This window comes from Ovis aries, chromosome 13 (genome assembly GCF_016772045.2).
Source record: "Ovis aries strain OAR_USU_Benz2616 breed Rambouillet chromosome 13, ARS-UI_Ramb_v3.0, whole genome shotgun sequence".
Taxonomy (NCBI): domain Eukaryota; kingdom Metazoa; phylum Chordata; class Mammalia; order Artiodactyla; family Bovidae; genus Ovis; species Ovis aries.
Genome location: NC_056066.1, coordinates 2630588 through 2655238, shown reverse-complemented (window position 1 = coordinate 2655238; position 24651 = coordinate 2630588). Strand labels below are relative to the sequence as shown.

The window sequence follows — 24651 nt, the reverse complement described above, 5'->3', positions numbered from 1 at the left end:
TGTACAAAATCTAGAAAGATGGTATTATGAATGTATTTACAGCAGTGAAGATGCAGACATAGAGAACAGACTTGTGGACACAGCGGGGGAAGAAGAGGGTGGGATGAATTGAGAAAATAGCATGGGAACATATACATTCCCATATGTAAAATAGATAGTCAGTGGAATTTTTCTGTGTCACATAGAGAGCTCAACCCAGTGTTCTGTGACAACCTGGAGGGGTGGGATGGTGTGGGAGGTGGGAGGGAGGTCCAAGAGGGAGAGGACATTTGTTTACCTGTGGCTAATTCATGCTGATGCATGGCAGAAACTAACACAATATTGTAAAGCAATTATCCTCTGATAAAAAGCATTTTTTTTCAACATAGGGTTAATGACTTGCATATATATATAATATATATGTATATATATATATATATAAAATATGCCTTAATATTCAGGGTTCCACAAACCTTCAATTAGTAAAAAAACAAACAAACAAAAAAAACAGCAAAACAACACAGTATCTCTGGTACATAATATAGTAAAGCACATAGGATGAGGTTTGCATGTATAAAAGTGTACTTATTAAATGAAAACAGTAACCTAAGGGAAGTGGAATAAAGTTCTAGGAGCACTACAACTAGCATGAAGAAAGTCCCTGAATAATTCATGGTGTGTGGAAGAACTAACAGCACAGAAATATCTTACTATTGAAAAAGTAGTGCTTACCACTGCTGGTCTTTTTTGAGAGGAGGGGAGTATGCCATGGAACATGTGGGATTCCTTGACCAGGGATTAAAACCTGTAACCCTTCATTGGAGGTGTGGAGTCTTAACCGTTAGACCATCAGGAAATTCTCCACTCTCATCATTTAGAATATAAAGTTTGTTGTTTCTAGTCATTCTTCACTTTCTGAAATGTATCTCCAAGTTCAGTTCAGTTCAGTTCAGTCGCTCAGTCGTGTCCGACACTTTGCGACCCCATGAATCGCAGCACACCAGGCCTCCCTGTCCATCACCATCTCCTGGAGTTCACTCAGACTCACGTCCATCGAGTCAGTGATGCCATCCAGCCATCTCATCCTGGGGCGTCCCCTTCTCCTCCTGCCCCCAATCTCTCCCCAGCATCAGAGTCTTTTCCAATGAGTCAACTCTTCGCGTGAGGTGGAAAAAGTACTGGAGTTTCAGCTTTAGCTTCATTCCTTCCAAAGAAATCCCAGGGTTGATCTCCTTCAGAATGGACTGGTTGGATCTCCTTACAGTCCAAGGGACCCTCAAGAGTCTTCTCCAACACCACAGTTCAAACGCATCAATTCTTCAGTGCTCAGCCTTCTTCACAGTCCAACTCTCACATCCATTCATGACCACAGGAAAAACCATAGCCTTGACTAGATGGACTTTAGTCGGCAAAGTAATGTCTCTGCTTTTGAATATACTATCTATGTTGGTCTCCAAGAGTATATTATAAACATAAGACAAATATGCCTTGTTTAATACAAGTTTAGTGCTCATTGGCCATGCCCTTGCTTCTTCCTCACTTTAACCTTAGGCCGTAGGAGGTGCTCTGGTATCCCAGGACAATTTGGAAAATTATTGATTACACCCAGACCAAAGCAGAAGAGCACAAGTCAGTGTGGAAAGCTGTAAATCAGTGATTTATTCCTTTAGCTGTGCCATGGACTTCTTTGGTAGTCTCAGGAAGACTAGGAACTAGTTTTTAACATGGTGTTTATTTAGTGAGGTGACATTCACAAGACATAAAGTTAACCATTTTCAAGTGAACAACTTACTGATATTTAGTACATTCATAAAATTGTGCAACCACCATCTCTATCAAGTTTCAAGATATGTCTATCAACCCCAAATAAAATCCTGTTCCCCTTCAATTCAGTTCAGTCACTCAGTCGTGTCCGACTCTTTGCAACCCCATGAACTGCAGCACGCCAGGCCTCCCTGTCCATACCAACTCCTGGAGTCCATCCAAACCCATGTCCATTGAGTCGGTGATGCCATCCAACCATCTCATCCTCTGTCATCCCACCTCTTTTCTTCCCACCTTCAATCTTTCCCAGCATCAAGGTATTTTCCAGTGAGTCAGCTCTTTGCATCAGGTGGCCAAAGTACTGGAGTTTCAGCTTCAGCATTAGTCCTTCCAATGAACACCCAGGACTGATCTCCTTTAGGATGGATTGGTTGGATCTCCTTGCAGTCCAAGGGACTCTCAAGAGTCTTCTCCAACACCACAGTTCTAGAGCATCGATTCTTTGGCGCTCAGCTTTCTTTATAGTCCAACTCTCACATCCATACATGACCACTGGAAAAACCATAGCCTTACTAGATGGACCTTTGTTGACAAAGTGATGTCTCTGCTTTTGAATATGCTGTCTAAGTTGGTTATAACTTTCATTCCAAGGAGTAACCGTCTTTTAATTTCATGGCTGCAGTCACCATCTGCAGTGATTTTGGAGCCCAGACAAATAAAGTCAGCCACTGTTTCCCCATCTATTTGCCATGAAGTGATGGGACCAGATGCCATGATCTTCGTTTTCTGAATGTTGAGCTTTAAGCCAACTTTTTCACTCTCCTCTTTCACTTTCATCAAGAGGCCCTTTAGTTCTTCTTCACTTTCTGCCATAAGGGTGGTGTCATCTGCATATCTGAGGTTATTGATATTTCTCCCGGCAATCTTGATTCCAGCTTGTGCTTCCTCCAGCCCAGTGTTTTTCATGATATATTCTGCAAAAAAGTCAAATAAGCAGGGTGACAATATACAGCCTTGATGTACTCCTTTTCCTATTTGGAACCAGTCTGTTGTTCCATGTCCAGTTCTAACTGTTGCTTCCTGACCTGCATACAGATTTCTCAAGAGGCAGGTCAGGTGGTCTGTATTCCCATCTCCTGAAGAATTTTCCACAGTTTATTGTCTTATGCAGTTCTATTTATTTCCCTGTCCTCCAAGCCTGTGGGCCCCCCACTGTGCTTTCTCTTTCTATGGGTTTTCCTGTTCTAGATATTTTGTTTAAGTGGAATCATACAATATGTGACCTCTGGTGTCTGCCTTCAGCCACTTAGCATATTTCTGAGGTTCATCAATACTGTAGCATGTATCCGTATTCATTCTCTTTTATGCCTGAATGATATTCCATTGTATGAATATACCACCTTTATCCATCCATCTGGTTGGTAGACATTAGGGTTGTTTCCTTTCTTTTTCTTTTCTTTCATCTTCTTCTTCTTCTTCTTTTTTTTTTTAGCTATTGTGAATAATACTGCTACACTCTTGTACCAAATATTTGTTTGCATGCATGCTCTGTTGCTTCAGTCATGTCCACCTCCTAGCATCCCTATGGACTGTAGCCCATCTGGCTCCTCTTCCATGGGATTCTCCAGGCAAGAATACTTGAGTGGGTTTCCATGCCCTCCTCCAGGGGGTCTTTCCAACCCAGGGATCAAACCCATGTCTCTTATATGTTCTGCATTGGCAGGGGGGTTCTTTACCACTAGTGCTACCTGAGAAGGCCCAATATTTGTTTGAGTTGCTGTTTTCAGTTTTTTTGGGTATATACCTAGGAGTGGAATTGTTGGGTAACCATAGTGTCTGAATAATGTTTTAAAATGCGTAAAATAAAGTGCCTAGGGTTATAAAGGAAGCCAAGTTTAATGGACACTGAGTTATTAAAACATTAAATAAATTTGTGCTGTGGTAATATGTGTTTCTTGATTTTGGAGTATAAGATCTAATGGCACATCTAATAACTGCCTTTTAGCCAAAGTGGTCATGAGTGCAAGTGATATTTTAAGGTATCTGCAGTAGTTATAATATCATGTGAAAAGGTCTGTGTTTTCTTGATCACTTGTCTTTATAATATTTATTGTCTGTTAAAGGCTAATGAAAATAAAGATATAATTTCTTTCCCATTCAAATTCATAGAAGTCATGAATCTATCTAAAGGAGCCCAGAGACTTGAAGTTAAAACCCCTAGTTAAGACCTCCTGCTTTAGAGAGGAGAGTGGTTATAAGAATGAGCTTCCTGTTGATTAGCTTTTTTAGTGGGAGGGGGCTCCATTTTTCTGGGCTTCCCCGGTAGCTCAGTGGTAAAGAATCTGCCTGCCAGTGCAAAAGACACAGCTTTGCTCTCAGGGTCAGGACCATCCCCTAGAGGGGAGGGCACAGCAACCCACTCCAGTATTCTTGCCTGGGAAATCGTATGAACAGAGGAGCCTGGTGGGTTACAATCTATGGGGTTGCAGAAGACTTGGACACGACTTAGCGACCAAAAAACAACTCTTTTCCCACTTCTGTCCCCACCCTCCCTCCATCCAGTCTTCATCTTTGGAAATGTAACTTCAGCAGGCTCATCTTGGACAGGTACACATCCATTGAAGTGGAGATTAGACAGTCTTCGTACTGTGGGGACATTATTGCCAGGTTTTGAGATGTTATGTTTGTTTTCTGTATTTGATTAAGTTAATTTCTGTGTAACGCAAGCACTTCAGGATTTAAGTAACTTTTCTAAATCTAATGTTGCACAGTGCTCCATCTCACATTGTCTCAATCCTGTGAAAAGTGTGAGTATATCTCCAAGCTGTCATTACCATGAGTTGAAGACAAGAAGGCCCAGACACAACATGATTTAATTAAGTTCAAAAAGCAAGTATGTGCCAGTGTGCTTAGAACTTTGGGTATCTAGCAGTTGAAAACTTTTAAGTGCTTTTTCTACTGGACTAGGAAACCAACATATCCAAATTTAATGGTTCACTTGGTTTTCCTGTGCAAACAACAGTGACTCTAAGATAAAAGCCAGTACATTCCAAGCTGCTCTTCCATTTGAAATGAGCCCTAACATGTGAATATTACCTATAGTTCATAGTCCTGAAAAGCTCAATCCCTCCATTGGCTTAGGGCAAATGTCTCAGAAATAGACGCTATTCAAACAGGATATTTTCCTATAGAGAAAGGTGAGATTGCTTTTTTTTTTTTTTTTAAATCGAGTTTCATTATTACCTGAAAAGAAAAACAAAATAGTACTCAGTCTATATTTGAGGACATCCAAAGACAGGAAGTAATTCTGTAGGTTCCCAAGAAGAGAGTTCCCTTGAGAGAGTTCAGTGCAGTCAAACAGGGTGTGAATATTAATAATTATTGCAAGCTTTCAGTCCCATATGTACAGTTATCTTGCTTTGAAAGAAAGAAAATCCCTTCCTGAGTGCAGTAAGTTTCTGATTGCATTGGTCAGAAAGTTCACTCAGGATTTTCATTAAAAACCCTAACAAATTTTCTGGCCAACGCAATACTACTCCCCAAAGTTACGTATCCAAATTTTAGTGTTCCTATAATGTTGCTGTTTTCTCCCATGGAAACAGAACACTCCTTATGTCAACAGGGAAGAAAGAGGAGGGGATGCTGGATTCTGGCTATAAATATTTTATTATAGGGAGACAAAGATCACAGAGGGGCAGATGAATAGCAGGAAAACAAATGTGATGTTTTCAACTCCTTGCAGGAGACTTATATTAAACTATCTCTGATAGTTTGTTTCTGCTTGGCTTTTACACTCTCAAGCCTGTTAATGAAACCCTTTATGCACTTAAAGTTTACCTATTAGATGAAGAGCACAGCATCTAACTGAAAGTATAGAGTTTAATATCTCCATTCTATAGAATTATTTCCCTTCCATGTTATGTGAGTGTGTGTGTGTGTGCTCAGTCATGTCTGACTCCTTGTGATGCCATGGACTATAGCCTGCCAGGCACCTCCATCCATGAAATTTTCCAGGCAAAAATACTGGAGTGGTTTGCTGTTTTTCCTCCAGGGGAATCTTCCAAACCCAGGGATCGAATCCACATCTGTTATGTCCCCTGCATTAGCGGGTGGATTCTTATCAGCACTACCTGGGAAACCTCATTCTGTGTTATGGAAAAAACTCAAGTGAACTTTTGGCCAACCCAATAAAATAAATAACCAATAAGGACCTACTGAAAACTGAATCACTTTGCTGTATACCAGAAAGTAACACAACATTGCAAATCAATTGTACTCAATTAAAAAAATAATGAAAAATTGTAAAGTATACATAAAGAAAAAGCTATTTTAAAATGGTGCAGTGGTAAAGATAATATTTTCAATAAGGATGATCCGTATTAATTCCTTGTAGAAAGGTTCTATCCTAGTTTTGAAAAACAAGTTAAGAAATAATTGTGGCTTAATTTTCTTATGCAGTCCATTTCTTTCTCCATTCTGCCCAGTGCCTTGGAATTGTTGAAAGATTCAGCCTAGTAAGATATAGTAGCTTTCATAACTTCATAACCCACTGGAGTTCCCTTGGCTAAAATGTCGTGTTAATGAGGTCAAGGTCATAGCCTACACTCATAGGGAAAAAAAAAAAGTCCTGTATTTCTAACACAAATAGCACACACCACGTATTAAAGCTACCATTCATGAATTTGCTTTTCTTGTTACTAGGGAAAGTGGACGAAAGGATGAATGGTGCAACAAACATCCTAAGATGGCAGAGCTTCTGGGGCCCATTTCATTCTGAGTGGAAACCACCTTAAAATGCATCTGCATAAGTGCTTTCATCTTTGAAAGAGAAGAGAAAAAATTGTGCAGAGACACAGCTGTTTGTTCTAATATGTCATTGTTGTTCAGTCACTGAGTCGTATCTGACCCTTTGTCACCCCATGGACTGCAGCACATCAGGTTTCCCCATCCTTCACTATCTCCTGGAGCTTGCTCAAACTCATTTCCAATATGTCGGTGATGCCATCCAACCATCTCATCCTCTGTTCTTCCCTTCTCCTCACACCTTCAATCTTTCCCAGCATCAGGGTCTTTTCCAGTGAGTCAGTCCTTCACATCAGTTGGTCAAGTATTGGAGTTTCAGCTTCAGCATCAGTCCTCCCACTGAATATTCAGGACTGATTTCCTTTAGGATGGACTTGTTGGATCTCCTTGCAGTCCAAGGGAATCTCAAGAGTCTTCTCCAACACCACAGTTCAAAAGCACTGGGATGACCCAGAGAGATGATATGGGGAGAGAGGTGGGGGGTTCAGGATTGGGAACTCATGCACACCCGTCGCGATTCGTGTCAATGTATGGCAAAACCAATACAGTATTGTAAAGTAAAATAAAAATTGAAAAAAATAAAGTCTATTTTATCTGCTAAAAAAAAAAAAAAGCATCAATTCTTTGGTGCTCAGCTTCCTTTATGGTCCAATTTTCACATCCATACATCACTACTGGAAAAACCGTAGCTTTGACTATACAGACCTTTGTTGGCAAAGTGATGTCTCTGCTTTTTAATATGCTGTCTAAGTTTGTCATAGTTTTTCTTCCAAGGAGTAAGCATGTTTTAATTTCATGGCTGCAGTCACCATCTACAGTGATTTTGGAGCCCAAGAAAATTTATTGTTTTAATATAACTGATGATCAATCTTTGTTCTGTTTTATGTAACACAGACTCAGATTTTGAGTTATATATTATAACACATCATATCACAGTCATAGAGATGTTTGTTTTGCTGGAAAGTCAAATGTCGGTGAACTATAACTTTTTTTTTTTCTTCAAATTACCCACATGTTCACTATATCTTGGCTTTAAGAGCTAAATTCAATTGTCTGCAGTGCTTGGGCTGGTTTTGTACTGAGCAAAAACAAGAACTAATATTTTTTACTATTCACTATTGGCAAGGTACTTTATATAGACCATTTTCACTTTATCATGAGGACCGTTCTAGGTTATAGAAAATGGTGTCCATCTCCTGTTTTCAAATGAATTCAATAAATATGGGGAATAATGAACTGGCCCAAATAATGCAGATAGTGCAAGGTGGGTAGAGTCACAGCTGTCAGTTACAGGACCAACCCTTCCTCTTGAAGGCTGGAAATGAAAATATGAAATTTAATTGGTATCAGTACCTTATATTAAGGTTCACAATGGAATAGCTGTTACCTGAACATTCAGGTCATTCTTTTTTAGGCCAATAGTGGCATTATGGCTTTATCAGAGGAATATGAGTAAAAGTTTCTTAGTGGGATGTGTATAGAAAAATAAATCTGACAGCTTTAGTGATGATCTAGGAACATGTTGAAGCTTTCCATGGGGTGCTAGTGGTGAAGACAATGAAAGTGAAAGTCGCTCAGTCCTGTCCGACTCTTTGCAACCCCATGGACTATACAGTCCATGGAATTCTCCAGGCCAGAATACTGGAGTGAGTTGCCGTGCCCTCCTCCAGGGTATCTTCCTCACTCAGGGATCCAACCCAAGTCTCTTACATCTCCTCCATTGGCAGGAGGGGGCTTCCCTGATATCTCAGTTGGTAAATAATCCACCTGCAATGCAGAAGACCCCAGTTTGATTCCTGGGCAGGGAAGATCTGCTGGAGAAGGGATAGGCTACCCACTCTGGTATTCTTAGGCTTCCCTTAGGGCCCAGCTAATGAAGAATCCACCTGCAATGAGGGAGACGTGGGTTTGATCCCTGGGTTGGAAAGATCCCCTGGAGAAGGGAAAGGCTACCCACTCCAGTATTCTGGCCTGGAGAATTGCATGAACAGAAGAGCCTGGCAGGCTACAGTCCATAGGGTTGCAAAGAGTTGTCCATGACTACAGTGCCTTAGCACACAGGCACAGATAGGCACATATAAAGTAAGTTAAGGGAATCTGGTTGTTTTTTAATTTAGTTTTTTGCAGAGTAAATAGAAAATAAAAAATAATGATAAATTTTACAAATTAAACCAAGGAAAATATTGGTTAATTATATGGAAAATGTAATATACTAGTACTAATAAAGTATAAAGTTACATGCATTTAATTCATTTTATTTTCCTGCATCAGGGTATTACTTTTGTAATATTTTATTATATGAAGTAGAACCATATGGGGGCTTTAACTGTTTTAATTTATTAATTGAAGGAAAATTGCTTTACAGAATTTTATTGTTTTCTGTCAAACCTCAGCAAGAATCAGCCATAGGTATACATATATCACCTCCCTTTTGAACTTCCCTCCCATCTACCCCTCCTCTAAGTTGACACAGAGCCCCTGTTTGAGTTTATTGAGCCATGCAGCAAATTCCCCTTGGCTATCTATTTTACATGTGGTAATGTAAGTTTCCATGTTACTCTTTCCATACATCTCACCCTCTCCTCCCCTCTTCCCATGTCCATAAGTCTGTTCTCTATGTCTGGTTTTTGATTGCTGCCCTATAAATAAATTCTTCAGTAATATTTTTCTAGATTCTGTATATATGTGTTAGAATATGATATTTATCTTTCTTTTTCTGACTTACTTCACTCTGTATAGTAGATTCCAGGTTCATCCACTTCATTGGAACTGATTCAAACATGTTCCTTTTTATGGTTGAGTCCATTCTGAAGGATCTCAGCCCTGGGATTTCTTTGGAAGGAATGATGCTAAAGCTGAAACTCCAGTACTTTGGCCACCTCGTGCGAAGAGTTGACTCATTGGAAAAGACTCTGATGCTGGGAGGGATTGGGGGCAGGAGGAGAAGGGGACGACCGAGGATGAGATGGCTGGATGGCATCACTGACTCGATGGACGTGAGTCTGAGTGAACTCGGGGAGTTGGTGATGGACAGGGAGGCCTGGTGTGCTGTGATTCATGGGGTTGCAGAGTCAGACACGACTGAGCGACTGAACTGAACTGAACTGAATATTCCATTGTGTATATGTACCACAACTTCTTTATCCATTCATCTATCGATGGACATCTAGGTTGCTTCCATGTTCTAGCTATTGTAAATAGTGCTGCAATGAACCGTGGGGTACATGTGTGTTTTTCAATTTTGGTTTCCTCAGAGTTCATGCCTAGGAGTGGGATTGCTGGGTCATATGGTGGTTTTATTTCTAGTTTTTCAAGGAATCTCCCTACCATCTTCCATAGTGGCTGTATCAATTTACATTCCCACCAACAGTGCAAGAGGGTTCCCTTTTCTTCACACCCTCTCCAGCATTTACTGTTTGTAGACTTTATGATGAAGGCCATTCTGACTGGTGTGAGGTCATATCTCATTATAGTTTTGATTTGCATTTCTCTAACAATGAGCAATGTTGAGCATCTTTTCATGTGTTTGTTAGCCATCTGTAGAGAAATGTCTGTTAGTTCTTTTTCCCACTTTTTGATTGGGTTGTTTGTTTTTCTGGCATTGAGTTGTATGAGCTGCTTGTATATTTTAGAAATTAATCCTTTGTCAGTAGTTTCATTTGTTATTATTTTCTCCCATTCTGAGAGTTCTCTTTTAACCTTGCTTATAGTTTCCTTTGCTGTGCAAAAGCTTTTAAGTTTAATCAGGTTCCACTTGTTTACTTTTATTTTTACTTCTGTTACTGTAGGAGGTGGGTCATAGAGGATCTTGCTTGGATTTATGTCATTGAGTGTTCTGCCTATGTTTTCTTCTAAGATTTTTACAGTTTCTGGTCTTACATTTAGGTCTTTAATCCATTTTGAGTTTATCTTTGTGTATGGTGTTAGGAAGCATTCTAATTTCATTCTTTTACATGTAGCTGTCCAGGTTTGTCAGCACCATTTATTGAAGAGGCTACCTTTGCCCCATTATATATTCTTGCCTCCTTTGTCAAAAATAAGGTACTCACAGGTGGATGCGTTTATTTCTGGGCTTTCTATCTTATTCCATTGGTCTATATTTCTGTTTCTGTGCCAGTATCATACTGTCTTGATGACTGTAGCTTTGTAGTATAATCTGAAGTCAGGAAGGTTGATTCCTCCAGGTCCATTCTTTCTCAAGGCTGCTTTGACTATATGGAGTCTTTTGTGTTTCCATGTGAATTGTGAAATTTTTTGTTCTAGTTCTGTGAAAAATTGCCATTGGCAATTTGATAGGGATCACACTGAATCTGTAGATTGCATTTGGTAGTACAGTTACTTTCACAATATTGATTCTTCCTACCCAGGAACATGGAATAAATTTCCATCTGTTTCTTTTGTCTTTGATTTCTTTCATTAGTGTCTTATAATTTTCTGCATACATTTCTTTTGTCTCCTTAGGTAAATTTATTCCTAGATATTTAATTCTTTTTGTTGCAATGGTAAATGGAATTGATTCCTTAATTTCTCTTTCTGATTTTTCATTGTTAGTATATAGAAATGCAAGTGATTTCTCTGTATTGATGTTGTATCCTCAACTTTGCTGAATTCACTAGTTAGCTCTAGTAATTTTCTGATTCTATCTTTAGGATTTTCTATGTACAGTATCATGTCATTTGCAAACAGTGAGAGCTTTACTTCTTTTCTGATCTGGATTCCTTTTATTTCTTTTTCTTCCCCAATTGATATAGCTAGTACTTCCAGAACTATGCTGAATAATAGTGGTGAGAGTGGACACCCTTGTCTTGTTCCTGATCTTAAGGGGAATTCTTTCAGGTTTTCACCTTTGAGAATAATGTTTACTGTGGGCTTATCATATATGGACTTTACTCTGTTGAGGTGGGTTCCTTCTGTGCCCATTTTCTGACCAGTTTTAATCATAAATGGGTGCTGAATTTTGTCGAAGGCTTTTTCTGCATCTAATGAGATGATCATAGGGTTTCTGTCTTTCAGTTTGTTAACGTGGTGTATCACGTTGATTGATTTGCATATACTGAAGAATCCTTGCACCTGTGGAATAAACCCAACTTGATCACAGTGGGTTTATTGATCACAGCTTTTTGATGTGTTCCTGAATTCTATTTATTAAAATTTTGTTGAGGATTTTTGCATCTGTGTTCATCAGTGATATTGACCTGTAGGTTTCTTTTTTTGTGTTGTCTTTGTCTGGTTTTGGTATTAGGGTGATGGTGGCCTCATAGAATGAGTTTGGAAGTGTTCCTTCCTCTTCAACTTTTTGAAGAGTTTTAGAAGAATGGGCACTAGTTCTTCTATAAATGTTTGATAGAATTCTCCTATGAAGCCATTTTATCCTGGGCTTTCGTTTTTTGGGAGCTTTTTATCACAGCTCCCATTTCAGCGCTTGTAATTGGTTCCTTCATAATTTCTATTTCTTCTCAGTTCAGTCTTGGAAGACTGAACTTTTCTAAGAATCTGTCCATTTCTTCCAGGTTATCCATTTCATTGCCATATACTTGTTCATAATAGTCTCTTATAATCCTTTGTATTTCTGCACTGTCTGTTGTAACCTCTCCTTTTTCATTTCTGATTTTGTTGATTTGATTCTTCTCTCTTTTTTCCTTGATGAGTCAGGTGAAAGATTTGTCAGTTCGTTCTATCTTTCAAAGAACCAGCTTTTAGATTTATTAATCTTTACTGTTGTTTCTTTCATTTCTTTTTCATTTATTTCTTGTCTGATATTCATGATTTCTTTTGTTCTACTAATTTTGAGGGGGGGTTTTGTTCTTCTTCTTCTTTTTCCAGTTGTTTTATCTGTAAAGTTAGGTTATCTATTTGATGTTTTTCTTGTTTCTTGAGGTAGAATTGTATTCCTTTAAACTTCTCTCTTAAGACTGTTTTTGCTGTATCTCACAGGTTTTGAGTTGTTGTGTTTCCATTGTCATTTGTTTCTAGAATATTTTTTTATTTCCTTTTTGATTTCTTTAGCAACCTGTTGGTTATTTAGAAATGTGTTGTTTAATCTCCATGTGTTTGTTACTGGGTTTTTTTTCTTGTAATTGATATCTAGTCTCATAGTGTTGTAGTCAGAGACAATGCTTGATATGACTTCAATTTTCTTAAATTTACTGAGGTTTGATTTGCGACCCAAGATGTGGTTTCTCCTGGAGAATGTTCCATGTGAACTTGAGAAGAAGGTGTATTTTTCTGCATTTGGATGAAATATCCTGAAAATATTAGAGAGATCCACTTCATCTAATGTATCATTTAATACTTGTGTTTCCTTATTAATTTTCTGTTTTGATTATCTGTCCATTGGTATGCTGCTACTTCTAAGTCACTTCAGTGTGTCCAACTCTGTGCAACTCCATAGATGACAGCCCACCAGGCTCCCCCGTCCCTGAGATTGTCCAGGCAAGAACATTGGAGTGGGTTGCCATTTCCTTTTCCAATGCATGAAAGTGAAAAGTGAAAGTGAAGTCACTCAGTCATGCCTGACTCTTCATGACCCCATGGACTGCAGCCTACCAGGCTCCTCCATCCATGGGATTTTCCAGGCAAGAGTCCTGGAGTGGGGTGCCATTGCCCTCTCTGAAGTCCATTGGTGTGAGTGGGGCGTTAAAGTCTCCTGCTATTATTGTGTTACTGTCAATTTCTCCTTTTATGTCTGTAGTGTCTGTCTTATGTCGTGAGGTGCTTCTGTGTTTGGTGCATAGATATTTACAAGTGTTATGTCCTCCTCCTGGACTGACTCCTTGATTATTATGTAGCATCCTTCCTTGTCTCTCGTATTCTTTATTTTAAGGTCTATTTTGTCTGGTATGAAGATTGCTACTCCAGCTTTCTTTTGCTTGCCATTTGCATGGAATATATTTTTCCATCCTGTCACTTTCAGTCTATATGTCTCCTTAGGTCTGAAGTGGGTTTATTGTAGACAGACTATCTATGGGTCTTGTTGTTGCATCCATTCAACCAGTCTGTGTCTTTTGGTTGGAGCATTTAAGTCCATTTACATTTAAAGTAATTATTGATATATATGTTCCTATTGCCATTTTCTTAACTGTTCGGGGTTGATTTTTTTATTCTCTTGTATTTCTTGACTATATAAGTCTCTTTAACATTTGTTGTAAAGCTGGTTTGGTGGTACTGAATTCTCTTAACTTTTGCTTGTCTGAAAAGCTTTTTATTTCTCCATCAATTTTGAATGAGATCCTTGCTGGGTACAGAAATCTTTTTTGTAGATTTTTCCTTTTCAGTACTTTAAATGTATCCTGCCATTCTCTTCTGGCCTGCAGAATTTCTGCTGAAAGATCAGCTGTTAAACATATGGGGTTTCCCTTGTATGTTTCCTGTTGCTTTTCCCTTGCTGCTTTTAATACTCTTCCTTTGTGTTTAGTCTTTTTTAGTTTGATTAGTATGTGTCTTGGGGTGTTTCTCCCTGGGTTTATCCTATATGGGACTCTGCCTCTTGAACTTGACTATTTCCTTTTCCATGTTGGGAAAATTTTCAATTATCATCTCTTCAAAATTTTTCTCATACCCTTTCTTTTTCTGTTCTTCTGGGACCCCTATAATTTGAATGTTGGTGCGTTTGATATTGTCCCAGAGGTCTCTGAGACTACCCTGTTTTTTTTTTCATTCTTTTTACTTTATTCTGCTCTTCAGAAGTTATTTCCACCATTTTATCTTCCAGCTCACTGATTTGTTCTGCTTCAGATACTCTACTATTGATTCCTTCTAGAATATTTTTAATTTCAATAATTGTGCTATTTGTCTCTGTGTGTTTATTCTTTAATTCTTCTAGATCTTTTTAAATTGATTCTTGCATTTTCTCCATTTTGTTTTCAAGGCTTTTGATCATCTTTACTGTCATTAGTCTGAATTCTTTTTCAGGTACTTTTCCTGTTTCCTCTTCGTTTATTTGTACTTCTGTGTCTCCAGTTTGTTCCTTCATTTGTGCAGTATTTCTGTGCCTTTTCATGATTTTTTTAACTTATTGTGTTTGAGGTCTCCTTTTCCCAGAATTCAAGTTTGAATTCTTTCTTCCTTTTGGTTTCTGCCTTCCTAAGTTTGGACCAGTGGTTTGTGTAAGCTTCCTACAGGGTGAGATTTGTGCTGGGTTTGTTTTTCCTCTAATGGACAAGGTGGAGGTGGCAATCCTGTCTGCTGATGATTGGGTTTGTATTTTTCTTTTGTTTGTTGTTTAGATGTGTCATCCTTCACAGGGTGCTATTAGTGGTTGGGTGATGCCGGGTCTTGTATTCAAGTGGCTTCCTTTGTGTGAGTTCTCACTATTTGATATTCCCTAGGGTTAGATCTCTGGTAGTCTAGACTCTTGGAGTCAGTGCTCTCATTCCAAAGGTTCAGGGCTTGATTTCTGGTCAGAAACAAAGATTCTACAAGTGGTTTGTGGTGGCATTAAGTGAGATTAAAACAAACAGCCAAAAATGAGAAATCAAAGATGAACTCCAAACAAATGGCAGTTACCAAATCAGGCAAATAATAATTAAAATAATGTATTATACACATACATGTATATATCCATAAGCAAAATCAAAACAGTCTAACAAAAATAAAGTACAATAGATTGACCTGGCAAACAAAGGAAATCAAAAATTGTCTCTACCAGTTAAGAACAAAGGTAACTAAAGCACAAACTGGAAAACAAAACCAAAGCAATGTGCCAGGTGGGGAATAAAGCAATGAAAACAAAACTAACAAATATGTTGAGAGGAAAGGAAAGAAGGAAAAGAAAGAAAGAATAGATATGAAAAGTTAAATACAGGTATACAAAGGAGATTTATATACAAGATTAACTGCAAGGGGAAAAGAACAGTAAGAAAAGCAAACAAAGGAATAAAGGTAGAAAAATACATTTAAAAATTAAAGATTTAAAAAGAGCAAGATAAAAGGGAAGAAAGAAAATAAAAAAGGAAAACTCCGCAGAACTGCAGAAGCCCAACATAGAGGCAGAGATTGGGCTTGCCAACCTCTATATATAACAACAATAAAACCAATGTGACTTTGAGGAAAAAAAAAAAAAAGCTCATAAGCTTAGTTAGATTTCATAGTGCCAAGAAAAGCAGTAACTACAATGGAGGGAGGGAAGGGAAAAGAAAGAAAAAAAATCCAAAAGAATCTACAAAACAAGTCAAAACATAAGAATAATAAATGTTTTTCTTGAGTCTCTGCTGTCAGAGTCCCTCTCTGAGAGTCACAGTCCACCTCACCTCCCTAGGATGCCCTCCAACACTGTACCGGTCTCTGGACCTGATGTGGGGGCAGCTCAGATTCTAATTCGGTCCTAGTCCTGTGTGTCTTGCCTCCAATGGCCACAGCTATCAGAACTAGTGTGTTTTCTTTTGTGGGAGCTCTCAGTGGCTTTTATGTATTCCATAGACACAGAGTCTGCCTAGTGGATCATGTGGATTTAATCTGCAGCTTGTGCAGCTGGTGGGAAGGTTTTGGTCTTCTTCCCCCTTGGTTTCAATTGTGGTTTTATTTCCACTTCTGCATGTGGGTTGTCCACTTGTGTTTGTTCCTGAGGCTTCCCTGGAGGACTTGGGTTTGCCCCAGTGAGGGCCAGATGTGCAGGTGGTGCACCTGCTTGGGTCACAGGTACTCAGGGGAGTCGGAAACTAGGGCAGCAGGAGGAATAGCGCTCTAGAAGGGTATGGCAACCAGTATTGGGCAATACACTCCATTACTGTTGCCTGGAGAATCCCCTCGACAGAGAACCCTGGTAGGCCACAGTCCACAGGGTCACAAAGAGTTGGACACGACTGAAGCGACCCTGCATGCATAGATGCAAGACTTTTTTCGCCTGTGGCAGCTCTGCCCCAGTGAGGGTTGAGCATGAAGGTGGAGCAGCTGCTGGGCTTGTGGGGACCCTAGCAGCACCAAGTGTGCAGGACACAGACTGCCTCTGTTGCAGGAGTTGTGGCCCTATCAGAGTCTTTTTTCGAGTCTCTTGTAGCTCGCAATCAGAAGGCCTCTTTGGCCAGTCTTTCTCTGTAGCTCTGCCCAGTCTGGCACTTAGAGGGCTCCCTTGCCTGGTGTCCTTCTGTGTTATCTGGCATGTCTGGCACTTAAAGGGGCACCCTGGATGGGGTCCTACTCTGTATTCTGGTGCATAAGTCTCTTAAAGGAGAACCCTGGATGGGATACTACTCTGTGGTTCAGTGCATCAGGCATTTGATGGGCCAGCCTCTCTATTGTTCAGCTCCTGATGCTGGTGTGTGGGGAGAGAGAGGGGCTATGGTGATGGCTTCACCCCCTACGTGTGACTCAGCAGTATCGCCTTGCTTCCATGGCTGCCTAGCTTCCCTCCACAGGCATTTCCCACCACAATCTCCTACCTCACATCCCCGCGATCCATCTCTCCACAGTCAACAGCAGCCCTCACCACAATCCCCAAACTCCAGCTCCCAGCCACTGCACCTTCCATGGGACCTGTATCCCTGTCCAGGGTTTGTATGGCTGTGGCAAGGACTGTCTCATTCTTATTCCATTTCAGCTGTCACAGATCAGCTGTTTGACTCTCAGCCTTAAATGTTTCTCCTCTGACGTAGACAGTTGCCCCAGTGTGGGGATCAGACCCCTGCTTCAGTTCCACCACCCGCCAAGGGAAGTCCAGTCCTACTAACACTCCTGATTTTTCCCCCTGGTGCCTTCATCCTACCAAGTTTTGCATGGTACTATATATCCTTCCCCACTGATCAGGTGCTCCTGTCTGCTCTCAGCTGGTGTTCTGCATGCACTTCTGTGTCTGAAGGTGTATTCCTGATGTATCCGTGGAGGGAGATGTACTCCACGTCCACCTACTCCTCCGCCATCTTGGTCTCTCTCCCCATATAGTTTTATCAATCCTGAAATTGCATTTCCTGACAAGATGACTTATCTTCTGATACTCTGAAATATATGAAGAGAGTCTCACAAGACATTAAGAGGAACCTGTGTCTACCTATATTTTATCGGACTTTGAACACATTGGAACTGAGCTTTCAGAATCATCCTTTTGTTTCTACACAAAACATCATCTTCTGCAAATCCTACTGATGGAAGGAATGGTAGTTTAAAACATAGGGCATGCTTCTGCAATGGCGATTTTACTAATTACTTCCTATGAACTACAATTAAATCAGGGTTAAATTTAACCAGTTTAAAATTTTGAGAACAAAACTTAATTGGAAAAATTTTGCAGCAGCCTTAAAACATAAAATCTGTATTCTTAAGGAAGTTTTAAATGTCCTTCAAGTGCATTAGAAAGTCGATAGTGGAAGTATAAAAATCTTTGCTGTTTATGTCACAAAGTATTGGCATTGTTATTAAAAAGATGTTTTGGAAATATCACATTGTGTACCTACAGTTAACTAATGCACATAATGAAATAACAGCAGGTATTTCTTATAATCTCAGGAGAAAAATGGAGCCATCTTTTCGAGAGCACTTTGGGTTATGCCTAATCGATAAGGTAGACTCTCAACCTATAATTATTTTCAAAGAAGTTTTCTTTGGGCTTGTCTGAAATTGGGTGATATCTGGAATTTGTCCTTTTATTAGAATAGGCAAGAATAACAGCCTTCAGTTCCTGAATTGTTCATGAGGCATATGAAATCTTTATTAGTCTCTTTATATGCTATCAGTAGTATTTATTTTTTGCTCATTTCAATGGCAGTGCATATAATTCACCAGTGTATATTCATCCAATCCTCATTATTGATGGATTTTATATTTTCAAGGCACCTTCTTATATTTTTGTATTTCTGTGCTTTTTCTTGGTGATTTTGCTGTTGGAAATGTACACCAGCCATCCACCAGAGCATAGTGCTGAAGTGTTGTCTAGTGTTCCTAAATGCTGGGAGGCTGTGATGCACCTTATCGAGTATCTGTGTGTCTTGGATAAGCTTGGCTCAGGCATGAGTTACAGTACTCTTGGCTGTGGGTTGACCTTCAATGAATAAACAGATATTAAATAAGGTCTTGTAGGTCTACAAGGTCTTGATTTCTATACCTACAAGACCTTCTAGAACTAACACACACACACACACAAAAGACGTCCTTTTCATTATAGGGGACTGAAATGCAAAATTAGGAAAGCAAAAGATACCTGGAGTAACAGGCAAGTTTGGCCTTGGTGTATAAAATGAAGCAGGGCAACGGCTAACAGAGTTTTGCCAAGAGAACACACTGGTCATAGCATTCACCCTCTTGCAACAACACAAAAGATGACTCTATTCATGGACAACGCCAGATGGTCAATACTGAAATCAGATTATCTTCTCTGTGGCTGAAGATGGAATAGCTCTATACAGTCAGCAAAAACAAGACTGGAAGCTGACTGTGGCTCAGATCACGAACTCCTTATTACAAAATTCAAACTTCAACTGAAGAAAGTATGGAAAACCACTAGGCCATTCAGGTATGACCTAAACCAAATCCTTTATCATTATACAATGGAAGTGATAAATAAATTCAAGGGATTAGATTTGATAGACAGTGCCTAGAGAATTATGGATGGAGGCATGTGACATCGTACAGGAGGCAGTGATCAAAACATCTCCAAGAAAAGAAATGCAAAAAGGCAAAATGGTTGTCTGAGGAGGAAATAGCTGAGAAACGAGAAGTCAAAGGCAAGAAAAAAGAAAAGCCATATCCATCTGAATGCAGAGTTCCAAAGAATAGCAAGGAGAGATAAGAAAGCCTTCCTAAGTGATCAGTGCAAAGAATAGAGGAAGACAATAGATTGGGAGAGACTAGAGATCTCTTCAGGAAAATTAGAGATACCAAGGGAACATTTCATGCAAAGATGGGCACAATAAAGGACAGAAATTGTATGGACCTAACAGAAGCAGAAGATACTGAGAAGAGGTGGCAAGAATACACAGAAGAACTATATAGAAAAGATCTTAATGACCCAGATAACCACGATGGTGTGAACACCCACCTAGAGCCAGACATCCTGGGGTGCAAAGTCAAGTGGACTTTAGGAAGCATCATTACGAACAAAGCTAGTGGATGTGATGGAGTTCCAGCTGAGCTATTTCAGATCCTAAAAAATGACGGTATAAAAGTGCTGCACTCAATAAGCCAGCAAATTTGGAAAGCTCAGCAGTGGTCACAGGATTGGAAAAGGTCAGTTTTCATTCCAATCCCAAAGAAAGGCAATGCCAAGGAATGTTCAAACTACCAGACAATTGCACTCATTTTACATGCTAGCAAAGTAATGCTCAAAATTCTCCAAGCTAGACTTCAATGGTATGTGAACTGAGAATTCACATCCTTAGAGAGGAACCAGAGATCAAATTGCTAATATCCATTGGATCATCAAAAAAATCAAGAGGGTTCCAGAAAAACATCTACTTCTGCTTCATTAACTACACTGAAACTTCTGACTGTGTGGATCACAACGAACTGTGGGAAATTCTTAAAGAAATGGAAAAAACAGACTACCTTACCTGCCTCTTCAGAAACCTGTATGCAGGTCAGGAAGCAACAGGTAGAATCAGATATGTAACGACAGACTGGTTCAGAATTGGAAAAGGAGTACATCAGGGATGAATATTGTCACCCTGCTTATTTAACTTATATGCAGAGTACATCATGTGAAATGCTGGGCTGGATGAAGCACAAGCTGTAATCAATATTGCCAGGAGAAACAACAACCTCAAATATGCAGATGACACCACTCTCATTGCAGAAAGCAAAGAGGAACTAAAGAGTCTCTTGATGAAGTTGAAAGAGAGTGAAAAATCTGACTTAAAACTCAACATTCAGAAAACTAAGATCATTGTATCCAGTCCCATCCCTTCATGGCAAATATGTGGAATAATAATGGCATCAGTGACAGACTTTGTAGTCTTGGGCTCCAAAATCATTGCAGACAGTGACTGCAGCCTTGAAATAACAAGACTCTTGCTCCTTGGAAGAAAAGCTATGACAAACCTAGAGAGAGTATTAAAAAGCAGAAACACCACTTTGCTGACAAAAGTTTATATAGCCAAGGCTATGGTTTTTCCAATAGTCATGATGTATGGATATGAGTGTTCAACTGTAAAGAAGGCTGAATGCTGAGGAATTGCTACTTTCCAACTGTGCTGCTGGAGAAGACTCCTGAGAGTACTTTTGACTGCAAAGGAGATCAAACCTGTCAATCCTAAAGGAAATCAATCCCAAATATTCACTGGAAGGACTGAGGCTGAAGCTCCAATACTTTGATCACCTGATGCAAAAAGCCAACTTATTGAAGTAGAACTTCATGCTGGAAAGATTGAAGGCAGGGAAAGAAGGGGGCAATGGAGGATGAGATGGTTAGATGGCATCACAAACTCAATGAACATAAGTTGAGCAAACTCTGGAAGATAGTGAAGAACAGGGAAGTCTGGGGTGCTGCAGTTCATTAAGTCTCAAAGACTGAGACATGACTGAGCAACTGAACAACAACAATTAAATAAGGCATCTTTATGTGGAAATTAACGTAAAACCATACAAGGTTGTGTATTGAGTGAGTGGTACAAGTGTTGAGGCCAAAGATGAACGTAAACATAATGCTGTATTTCCTCTCAGTCCAATGGTTCAGCATCACTCATTCAGTATCACAGACAACTGTATAGAACATAACTACTACAAATAATGAGAATCAGCTGTATTCAACTTGTATACTTACTAGAGAGTGAGTGAGACTAAGGATTCATGGGCCAAAGGTGTAGTGCCTGTCCCCAGAGGGGGCTCACCATCAGTGGGAGAGACGGACTCACAGTGGAATGATTAGAGGAAGTGCTGTGACTGATGCAGGCAGTGCTAAGGGAACATTGCCTAGGGGTGTCCAGGTAGTAACATGCAGGTCTGTAGCTGCATATTGAGGAAAAGTGTTGAAACAGTAAACAGGGGATGTACAGCATGGAGGAGAGTATGAAGTAAATGAGGTTTTATGTTTATTTTTAAACAAAGAATAATGTTGGTGGGGTTCTGACTCATGTCGGTACCATGTTGTTGCAGAAATACACTATGGCAAAATGTTCCCACCTCTTGCCAAAATGAACACTGAAGAAAAATGAAGAGCAGTGAAGAGCACCAACAAAAAGTTGCAGAACAGAAATAGCCACACTCCTCTGGAGTCTGATTCATCCACAGCCATCATCAAAAAGGTAGGGTAATAAATTATGTTATGGGTTTTTTTTTTTTCATTTTAAATTTTAAATCATGCAGTGGTAAGAAAACAAAAATGTACCCTTTTTATTCAGTATATATTTACTGAGTGGCTTCTACATGTCTGCATGTTGTTCTAGGCGCTTAGGGATATGATAGTACACAAAAAAGGCAAGGTGACAGCTTTGAAAGAGCTGACATTCTAGTGGGAGGAGGTAAATAAGTAGAGTTGGACCTCCCTATCCTCACGTTCAGCATCCTTGTTAAACCCTTGGATGGGGAATCCATGAATACAGAGGGCTGACTTTCCTATGTTATTTTATGCAAGAGACTTGAGCAGCCATGGGTTTTGGTATCCACAAGGGTCCTAAAACCAATTGTCCCCAGATACCAAGGAGTTATTGTCAATAAATGCAAAAGAGGCTGGCAGCCATTTATAATGTTTATGAACATGATAAACAGGTTAATGAGATAAAGAATAAATAAAGGGCAACTTCTGTTTCAGTATAAAGAGAAGACCACTCAGAGAATTCTGAGTGATGGAAAAGAGCCCACAGGGTAAAAGCTTGAAGATAGGATCTTACCTGTGCTATGAACCAGAAGCCAGATGTTCAAGAGGGTATTTGGAGAAGCATGATATAGAGAGGAAGTTGCAGAGTCTTTAGACATGGACAATTGGCTTGACTTCAGTCCAACAAAGACAGAAGCCTGTGGAGGGTTAATAGTAAAGAAGTGAGTTTATGTTATATTTGTAAAAGACTGTTATTTAGGTAGGGGTAAGGCTCAGTCATTGTGGAAAATAGAATGCTGTCCCCTAGGCCAGTGAGCATGATGAGTTGGCTTAGAGACCTGGCACTGAGGAGAGATGGATTTAAAATAGGTTTTGGATGTCCTTCTACCGATTTAAACTAGATGATCACCAATATCCTTTATGAATTCCCAAACACAATTCTAATTGTCATATGTAAGGTATGCTGCTATTTGAGTTTTAATGTACAGTCGGTTCAGGTCAGTTCAGTCACTCAGTCATGTTTGACTCTTGGCCACCTCATGGACTGCAGCACGCCAGGCCTCCCTGTCCATCATCAGCTCCCAGAGCTTGCTCAAACTCATGTCCATTGAGTCAGTGATGCCATCCAACCATCTCATCCTCTGTCGCTCCCTTCTCCTCCTGCCTTCAATCTTTCCCAGCATCAGGGTCTTTTCTAATGAGTCAGCTCTTCGCATCAGGTGACCAAAGTAATGGAGTTTCAGCTTCAGCATCAATCCTTCCAATGACTATTCAGGACTGATTTCCTTTCAGATGGACTGGTTTGATCTCCTTGCTGTCCAAGGGACTCTCAACAGTCCCTTGAGAGTGGTGATTTATAACCATTGGTATATAATGGTGGTTATTTTGCTGGTTTATGGTGGTTACTATAACATAAATGGTAATTTATTTTGCTGTTTCAGTCTATGATGTATTTATTTGTGGCTTCTGAAATTTAGAGGAGGTTGATGTCACACTGTGAGAAGGCATAAAATTCTGCTGTGAAATCTCATGTTCAAGGCAACACTTGGAGGCTTAAGCCTTCCAGATGCTTTTATAACAACTCCCTTCATTCCTGTATGGTTCCTAACTTCTGAGAACAGTGTTACTTGGGTCACAGAGAGATAGTCCATATTAAGGGTACCTTTCTGGATAAGAAATGAGTTTTTTAAAGGACCAATGGCTTAGCTTAGTGAAGCATAACTTAAAGACTAAAACTTTCCTATGGATTATTCCTAGGTGGAGCATTAAAGAGAAAATTAAAATACTACTTAAAATTGATGTTTTAAAAAGATGGGAATATGTAAGGAATTGTTTCCAACATATATGAATAGCTCTTATCATTCAATATCATATATATACATATATATAGTAGAATATCATTGATTGATAAATATCATATATATATATATGAATGGACTATATCATTTATATATATGTATTATCAATGGTATATTATTCAGCCTTAAAAAAGAATGAAATGATACCATTTACAACAACATGGATGGCCCTAGAGATTATCATACTAAGTGAAGTAAGTCAGAAAGAGAAAGGCAAATATCATATGATATCACTTATATGTAGAATCTAAAATATGAGACAAATGGATCTATCTATGAAACAGAAACAGAATCACAGAGATAGAGAACAGACTGGTGATTGCCAAGGGGGAGGGACGGGGTGGGAGGTTGGAGGTGTCAGATATAAGCTATTATAAGTAGAAGGGATAAACCGCAAGGTCCTGCTATATAGCACAGAGAACTATATATGTAGTACATATATACAGTAGAATATTAGTTATCCATAAAAAGTAACTCAGACAGGAGATATCATATGATATCACTTATATATGGAATGTAAAAATATGATAAAAGTGAACTATTTTACAATACAGAATCAAACTCACAGACAGAAAACAAACTTAATTGATTAACAAAGCGAGAAGAGAGAAAGAGAGGGATAAATTAGGAGCTTGAGATTAACAGAAAAAATACTATATATAAAGGAGGTAAACAATGAGACCTACTATATAGCACAGGAAACTGTATTCACTATTTTGTAATAACCTATAGTGGAAAAGAATTTGAAAAAATATATATACATATGCACCTTCAAAATATGTACATATGCAATTTCCTGGTGGCTCAGAGAGTAAAGGAGCCTGGCAAGCTACAGTCCATGGGGTCACAAAGAGCTGGATGCAACTGAGTGACTAACACTTTCACACTCACATATGCATATATATGTATGTGTGTATAACTAAATCATTTTGCTTTATACCTGAAATGTTGTAAATTAACTATACTTCAATTGAAAAAAAAAAAAAAAGACAGCAGTATGTGGATTCAACCAATGCTTACCAGAGAAACTGATACTCTCCAAAGACAGGGCTTCTATATTGGAGTATGTAC

At 39.2% G+C, this 24651-nt stretch overlaps 1 protein-coding gene across 2 annotated transcripts in view; it reads left to right on the top strand.

Annotated features, from left to right (window-relative positions):
* PAK5 (p21 (RAC1) activated kinase 5) overlaps window positions 1–24651 on the top strand; it is a 423702-nt gene that overhangs the window by 159412 nt on the left and 239639 nt on the right. For both annotated transcript variants that reach the window (XM_042230412.2, XM_012188115.5), the window contains one exon: window positions 21562–21710. The gene's annotated coding sequence lies outside the window, so the exon portion shown is untranslated. The remainder of the gene's footprint in view (window positions 1–21561; window positions 21711–24651) is intronic.